General features: G+C 33.2%; 1 long non-coding RNA gene across 1 annotated transcript; it reads left to right on the plus strand.

The window, feature by feature from the left end:
• Nucleotides 1-1,726: 1,726 nt before the first annotated feature.
• On the plus strand, nucleotides 1,727-2,551 carry LOC127855416 (uncharacterized). Its single transcript, XR_008037513.1, has 3 exons — nucleotides 1,727-1,869; nucleotides 2,116-2,226; nucleotides 2,447-2,551. It is a non-coding gene; the product is annotated as an uncharacterized LOC127855416 (long non-coding RNA).
• The last annotated feature ends 6,310 nt before the right edge of the window (nucleotides 2,552-8,861 follow it).

Here is an 8,861-nt window from a genome sequence, read left to right on the forward strand (position 1 = left end):
CGAAATATTGGACCATTTGGTATGAGTTTTGTCAGGCCCTCTTGATGATATAGCTGTAAAACGTGTATGTGCGTGCGTCCGTGCGTTCGAGCTTGTCCGAACTGTTACTTTGTCATTCAACAAGCGATGAAAAATAACTAACAACAAATGCCTAAGATGAAGAGACGGCGACTCGCGTGTAACTCCCGTCTAATGGCCTCTTATGTCAATATCACACGTAGAAGTCGAATATAAAGTGTGTTTATATATTAAACAGCTTGGCCGGACTGTTTCTTCATTATCTCTCATGCAATTTAAAATTAAGTACAACAAATGACAACCACGAACAGTCGGTGTGTCGCGTTGAACACCAGTCTCACTACCTCAAAGGTAGAGTATGACTTAACAAGCTTGTCCGAACTGTCATTTATCATTCATAATGCCCTTTTAAAACAAATAAGCACATAATCCATCATAAAAAGACGACGTATATGTGTAACATCTGCCTTTCTACCTCAAACGACATTACCTGAGACATTTGGCGCCTAACGTTGGAAAGTGACGAAATATTGAAAATTGCGCATTCATTGTACTGGTAGTTAAGCAAATACGTTTTCACTCTAAAGAGTCTAAATGAAAAAAAAGTCTTAAAGTGTTCTTATCACATAAGCTGACATAAGAACACAAGTGAGTGATCCAGAAATATATTGTTATCATCATAAAACACAGACAACATACGTTGTCAATAAATGAAGCCTGAGGACGCAAGTAGTATTTCAGACAGCTCATTATTTCGACATTACTGGCTTAATTATATTCTACTTTAGAAGAACAACAACAAACTAAATATTTGACTGTAATCCAAATGAAACTAAACTAGGATAGGAAACATATGAACTACTTTTAAATAGACAATGACATGTATATTTAACTCATAAAAGGATAATACTTATTTCAACGTAAGTTAACTTGTAAGTATACAGTGTCAAAAGAAAACAGGATTAACAATTATAGTCACACAATCACGTGCTTAATAGTTGAACACAAATAGCAACAGGATATCGTGATTAGCGTGCACATTATAAGGTTCGATAGTGGGACACAAACGGCATGTTCTATTTTTAGGTAAACTAATTTCGCAAAATATATGTTTTAATTTTACTAAACTTTTATATTTAAAGTTTTTTTTTTTAATCTTACACAAATATCTGAATTTAATTTATAAACTTAACCAGATTATTTTTTAAAACTAAAAACCAAGGCTCAGGGCGCCTGCGAACATATCTTTGTTTACTTTCAAGCAAACATTGTCACAAGAAAACGGGATTTTCTACCGTAGTAAATTTATCTAATGTTCAGTAGGTAACACACAATGCAATAAGTGCTCAACTGCGAATTAATATAAACTGAACAAAAAGTTATGTAGTTCAATATTAACATGATTTTATATTATTCAAGTTCTGCCGCACAGCTGATGCGTTTGATAATTGATTGGCCGTTTTCAGTTATCCTGATCAGAACATTACCATCGGCTGACCACGAACTTTAAATTTTCTTAGATCTCACCAGTCCACGTGCGATATACAGCAGCTGTATATATGTATATGTATTTGTTGAAATAAAGTTCTTCTTCTTCATCCATCCCGAGCTTCAGGTCTATAACTCGGTCGCGTAGCATTCTATTTTCATTCAGGAGCACCTGATTGTCATTTTCAAGTGACGATATCCGATAAGATAGGATTTTCAACTCAAGCAACGATTGATTATATCATGCTTTTCATTTGAATTGAAAGCAAAGATTGTATGGAGTCCTAGATGGCAACTTTAGATAAATGTTAATGCCTATCTGCTGTAATTAAACAAAGGATTGGCCTCAATTAATGTTGACAGGTGAGATCTCATATTGTTCATATATTGTATATATGCCGTCTAAAATCAAGAAAAAAGCTTCTTGTTCGGAGTGATGTTTTAACTATCAAGAGACTCGTTGGTTCCCGTATGTTTCATAATTTGACTAAAACATGTGTAGACCTGAACGTTATCGTAAGATAATAGTCTGCCTAGAATATTATGTGAACTTGAAAGCGTCGTGGTAAATAACAAGCACGTAACACAACACATTTCTTTTTACTGCAGTCCATAAACACAGACGACAAAACGTTTCAAACACACGAACGTTAACTTCTCTTAAAGTAGTTTATCAAATCCGGGTTACCAGTGTCACGGACAAGACAATACACCATATATGTATGTTTTTGTATCTTTTGATGTGTTTTAAATTTAAAGTTTGTTCTTTGTTTGCAATTAACAATTTATTTGCGATTAATTTACTTGCTGATATTATATTCATCATATTTAACATTAATTATTCCTATATTTCTCTTCAAAATATTTTTTTGATATTCAATCAAACAACCGTATATATGCTTGCGTATCTCCCCATCTCTATCTCTATTTTGACTTTCAGGGGCGAACCGCGACTAATGATGATATAATTTCTAGTGTTCGCTTTATCCAGTGTAAGCTGTATTTGTTCACGTGCACTGTGGTTGCTGTAAAATTCTGCGCTGGAAATAAAATGTTTTTTAAAATAACCAAACAGAAATAGGAATGTTAGCTTGAAGATAACTTTACGTTATCATCTCAATACCTGCCTGTTCCGTAAAAGGCATTGATATATTGACAAAGGGTTGTTAACAGCAAATCATTTTTTTTATCTCGACAAAGGGTTGTTAACAACATTCATATCAACCTGTTTTGCAAAAATAGTCATACTATCTTTTAATAGTCACACACATAATGAATACGACTTAATATTAAATAAATACCAAATTCAGTTGTGTATATTCAAAGAAACCCATTGTTTTTATTTCGTGGCATATCTATATTTTTTTTTCAATTTAATCATTCATATTCAAAACTTAGAACGTATATTCAATTCGTGTATTCTAAATTATTTGCACTGGGTTCTATCCGTAAAAAGCAGATATTTCGTCGGTGTTTTGCAAATGTAAATTGCTCGTTGTTAGATCGACTTTGTTCTGGGTAAACTGCGCAAATGACAAGAGTTCTGTCCGAGTCGCTACTAATACCATACAGTACCAGCTAAAGAGATTCAACGGCTTATACGTCAAATAGTTATTGATAAGTGGACACTAATATTAAATTGTATGCGCGTTTATAACTGATATATATCAGTGTCTACAGGTTGTTTGGTGATGTCATGCTTCTTTTATGTTGTAATTGGATTGTAATCGCCACTGGTGATCAAAGCCCCTGTATCCCGAACTGTTCATCAGTCTTCCATTGCACAGAAAACAAAATAAAAATCTATCTGGTTAATTTATTCATGCAAGTCAAACTACAGTTATACGTTTCATACGTACAAAAGACCATGTGCTTGTATCGTTTCCTATTCAAACATTTTCAAACCAAGAGTAAAACAATTGCCAAGACCAAACAAAATGTTTTCATATTACAACATCACTATAATTAAAACAGGTACATACTCGTAATCAAGGTATAGACACGTCAAGTCACGATATAAAACAGGTCTTAAAGGGACTATTTCACAGTCTGGCAAAATGACAATGTTCCATAAAAATTAACAGATTCATAAAGGGTGTATGCATCTAATTCAAACAAGTGTTCATTTATTGATAATTATCCATTCAAATATGAAAAATAATAATGCATTTGTAACGCTTTAAATCGAGAATAAAAAAATGTGTATTATCTACATAGCGTTAAAATTCTCATTCGAATTCAAAGGCCCTCACGGCCTAGTGGTCACGAGCTAGTTTTTGGTTTTAGAGGTTTGAACCCCACGACAAGCAAATTTGTTCATTTTACCTGTTGTTATTTTTTAGTAAATGTATTTTATGACATTTTTCAAACACACGAAAATCCGTGAAAAAGTCCCTTTCTTCTGTTGAAAATACAGTTCAGCATTTGCCTTGTTTGATTCTGATAGCATCGAGAGCGATGTCACTCAGGTAGTTTAAAGCGGGTATATACGATTTTGTCAAATATTTATGAATTTATATAAACTGTGTAAAAACTTATTATATATATATTTCAATATAAATTAAAATAAAAGTTAAGAAGACCATGTGTCGAAAAATGCGAAATAAGCCAGATATTTAATTCTGAAATTGAATACGGCTGTACAGTCGAATTCGCCAGCATGTATACCATACATGTACGATGTGCATGTAAACTTACGAGGGGTGTTCCAGAAGTTCGTGGATTTTCGCTATAACTTTCATTTGGTAACATAAATGGACAAACAAATAGCATTTTAAGAATATTTCGTCCTTTCCAAATCTACTCTCCAAATATCATGGAAATACATAAAACAACAAATATAAATCAGAGATTTAAACATGTGCACAATGCGCACACCGACGCACGTGTAACGTTTCTGTTCAACGTCAATGACGTTATGAAGTTAACAACTGTCAAATCTTTCCATATAATCACCTCCAACGCGAATGCACTTTATGTGTCGGGAAATCCACTTGTCAAAAGTGTCTCTATACCAGTCAGCGTCAAAAGACGACACGATTCGCTTTGCTGCAACTGTAAGTTCCTGTTTACTTGCAAAGCGAATACCGCGCAACTGTGATTTAACTTCCGGGAAGACGCGGAAGTCCATAGGGGCCAAATCCGGGCTGTAAGGAGGACTTAGGCGCTGTAACGTGAAATTTGCCGTACATTCTGTTTATCAACGACATTTAAACCAAATTTAAATTCGCGTATCGCTCATACTTATAATAAAATACACGCGTGCGCCGCATGTCGTTACTGAGGTCTCTATGGAATTCATGCACGTATAGCTTATATATATATACCACAGGAAGTTCGAACACTAGATCGCAAAATATATTTGTTGCATCAGCATTCAGAAATCTTGTTCTGAATAATGTTTTACTCATAACATTTTAATAAACAACAATGTTTGTATATAATAACATTAATACACACATGAATTTTTCTGCCAAGAAACATGTCCTCCGGTTGTTTAAGTTGTAGTTCCTGCTTTATCCACTCATCTATATGGGGTCCATTTCTTTCCCAAATGATCTTCCATGTGATAAAAGGTGTATAGGTTATATCAAGTCCAGTATAGAACATACGCAATCGAAGTGTGCCCGTGTCTTTGCCAAACATCATGTATTAAAAAGTAAAGCAAAGTGCGCGTTTAAAAAAATGAACTGATATATTTGGAGAACTAAGCTTCGTCTGTTTGCCTTCGTTATTTAACGCGTCTGCAAGGATATAGAACCCTACAAATAAAAAAAGTTGCAGTCATTGAGCTAATTGTTCCAATAGTCTACTAAGGTCCAGTATGAACAATACCTAGCTATTCCAGCAATAACAACACACACTCGTGCTGTTGGAATGTTTTTATGTGTTATACTGATGTAGCTTTTACTTACTATTTTTTACTTATTGTTATGAAGAAGAAGAACTTTTATTTCGACAAATACATATACATATTTACACAGTTGAAATAGGCCGTTATGGTCCTTGATCAACATATATTATATCATTCATATATTCATAATACATGGTGTTGCTTAAAAAAACGTTATGGTTGAATAACGATAATGTTTTGATACAGATACCAAATATCGCATCCACTCGAGATTCAAAATCAATTTTCTTAAGAGACATACAGTATTTACACAGCATATATTGATTTGATATTTCAATATTTCTATTTGAAAAACATGGTCTATAAAAAGTGTTAATAGTTTCAAAATCAATAATTTATTAATAATTTTTTTTAACAAACTGTATGTTCTTCACATATAATAATGTAATATTCACACAACATGATGTAATATTCATATCATATTACGAAAACATAAGTACAATAAGTCTAATGTGACGAGGCTTGAATAGACATATATTAATGTAATATTCATATAACATGATGTAATATTCATATTATATTACGAAAACATAAGTACGGTAATTCTAAGGTGATGAGACTTGAATAAACTATTTCATCATCTAAATATGGTGATTATTAGAAAAACGAGTGCATAAAGGAAAGCTAACTCTTCCAATCTTTCTCACACGGAACAGAAAAGTTTTCTCCCTTTACCAAATGTTCTATTCAGTATACCTAAAACTGCTAGTCTTAGTTGATATGGTTTAAGATTCAAGATTCAAAATAAAATAATGAAAATCTTAATCACCGATTGTATCCTTTTGTTGCAATATACAATATACAATATACTTTACTGAAATAATTGATCTTGTTTCATCCAATAATGGATCTGTCTTTTACATGCATATGATCCTACCCCACTAATATTATACAACATGTATACATCACCATGGGTAAAAACGATTATTATTTTATTAGTCCCTGTGTGCATAGTTTAAAAATTTATATGTAGTCATGTAATACACGTATGACGCTAAATACTTTGGCTTTATGATGTCTGATAATTATTTCTGCATATATTTGCAATGCAGATACCCCAGTTACACCCACAACGATTGCAATTTTCATATACGGGCAAGTGAATCAGGACACTGATGGTGAATTATAGTTTATATTATACAATAAACGATATAAATATTACTGCATTGTATTATGTGCTTTTCTCAGTTCGAAGGCTTTGCTTACATATACAGCTAGGTTTCGTAATATTTCACACTTATCATTTGTAATCAACTCGACAGTTTTAAACATATTTGGTCTATGACAGTAATAATGCTTAAGATATTTTCCTCGTACACTATCATATAACTTACACTCAAAAAGGAAATGAAATTCGTCCTCTAATTCATTACATTTGTTACATAGCCTTTGTTCCCTTGGCGTTCTATTCCATCTACCTGTTTCAATATTTAATCTATGTGATGACATTCGTAGCTTTGTAAGAGCATTTCTATAGCATTTAACATTTTACATGTTGAAGATATGGTTGAAATTGGAAATTACAGAAAGTGTTATAGAATATCGCTCGAGATGAATTTTCCAATCTACTATGCCAATCCTGTAAAAATATGTCCTTAACACGTTGTTTAAAAGCACTAATAAACTGGTTATTATTTCCAACACTCTGTTGCAGCCATACATGATAGAAACCTAAGCTACACAATGTATCTTTAACAAGTGAAGCCCAGTTTTGCTTACGTGGATCATAATCAATATCATTTAAAATAGTATTGTAAATATATGACACATATTTTCTATCACTACAGCCAGTGATCTTCAACCAATATATAATAATACAAACAAGCCTCTGGAAATGTAAATCCATTCGGCCAATATCACCATAAATATTTGACTTAAAAGTACGACATATATCTTGATCCGGCCTTAATAACTTATTTCTTCTGCAATTCGACTTAGGATCCTCAACATTTCAGGGAAGTTTCATGAAAATCATTAAAAGGGTAAAGTAGACACGAAATTGTAAAGTAAAGACTGGCGACTAATGGGCGGATGGACTAACGAAGGGCATTCCTATAATCCCCATCTTCAAACACTTTAATAAAGTATAACAAGAGGGCCATGGGCCCTAAGGCGCTCACCTGAGACCCAAAGGAACTAAACTATTCTGGGAAGGTGGAGTTCAAAATAACAAGGGCTGTTTGTAAAACATGCATGCCCCCCTATATGGGCTATAAGTTGTAGTAGCAGCCATTGTGTGAATACGTTTTTTGTCACTGTGAATGGTGGTGGTGGTGGTGGTGGTGGTGGTTGCAGAAGAAATAGTAGTAGTAGTAGTAGTAGTAGTAGTAGTAGTAGTAGTAGTAGTAGTAGTAGTAGTAGTAGTAGTAGTAGTAATAGAGTAGTAGTAGTAGTAGGTGGTGGTGGTGGTAACAGAAGAAATAGTAGTAGTAGTAGTAGTAGTAGTAGTAGTAGTAGTAGTAGTAGTAGTAGTAGTAGTAGTAGTAGTAGTAGTAGTAGTAGTAGTAGTAGTAGTAGTAGTAGTAGTAGTAGTAGTAGTAGTAGTAGTAGTAGTAGTAGTAGTAGTAGTATGCATTACAAAAATGCAGTTAGCCTTACATTTGGTAAAATTTAAATATATTACAAGGGAGGCAAATCTGTAACAATAAATTTAAACCAGGGGTTCCACTGGCCCAAAAAAAGTTGTCGCCACTTTTTCGCGGCGTGAATACTGTCGGTTATTCCACCTTATTAATAAGAACAATCATTTCAAGAAACCTTACTACATTAATGTCATTGACTATATTATCACTTTAAAAAGTATGTTATTTCATAAAAAAAAACAATAAGTACCTTCATAAGTCATACCTTCATAAGTCTTAATAAGCTTTATTTGTATATAAATAACATTTTTTTCAACTTGATAAACAACACAGATAACCAAAATAATATAATAATGTTAACATCAATGTATTAAACAGTATGCTGCATAAATGTTTCGAAATTAATTATTTAAACATAAAATCACACCAATGTTCATGATTTGAAAGGGAATCAGAAAATAAAGCATCTCACTTCAAAGTGTTTAACAGTTATATTTGGTCATTTGGACATGATATAGTCATATATCAGCTTCTGTTGTTAACAAGTTTTCTGTTAGTGGTGGATGATTTCCAGGTTCAATTAAATGACTGTTGTTCACGCCTTTTTCCTGACAGAAAGGCCCAGATAATTGCCACCATCCATTCTAGTTACCTGAAATAAAATAAAACATATTTTTACAAACTATCAACATCAAACCAACACATAAATATTTACAACTGACAGACGCTGGCCGCTAATGCTCGGTCGCGTGCTTTCGACTCGCAGTACATTTTCGGATAGGATTTTACCGATTTTTTGAAATTCGCCACTTTTAAAAAATTGGAGCCACATTAAAAAATTTTGCGCCATTTGGCGCCAA

This window comes from Dreissena polymorpha, chromosome 13, assembly GCF_020536995.1.
Source record: "Dreissena polymorpha isolate Duluth1 chromosome 13, UMN_Dpol_1.0, whole genome shotgun sequence".
NCBI classification, from domain to species: domain Eukaryota; kingdom Metazoa; phylum Mollusca; class Bivalvia; order Myida; family Dreissenidae; genus Dreissena; species Dreissena polymorpha.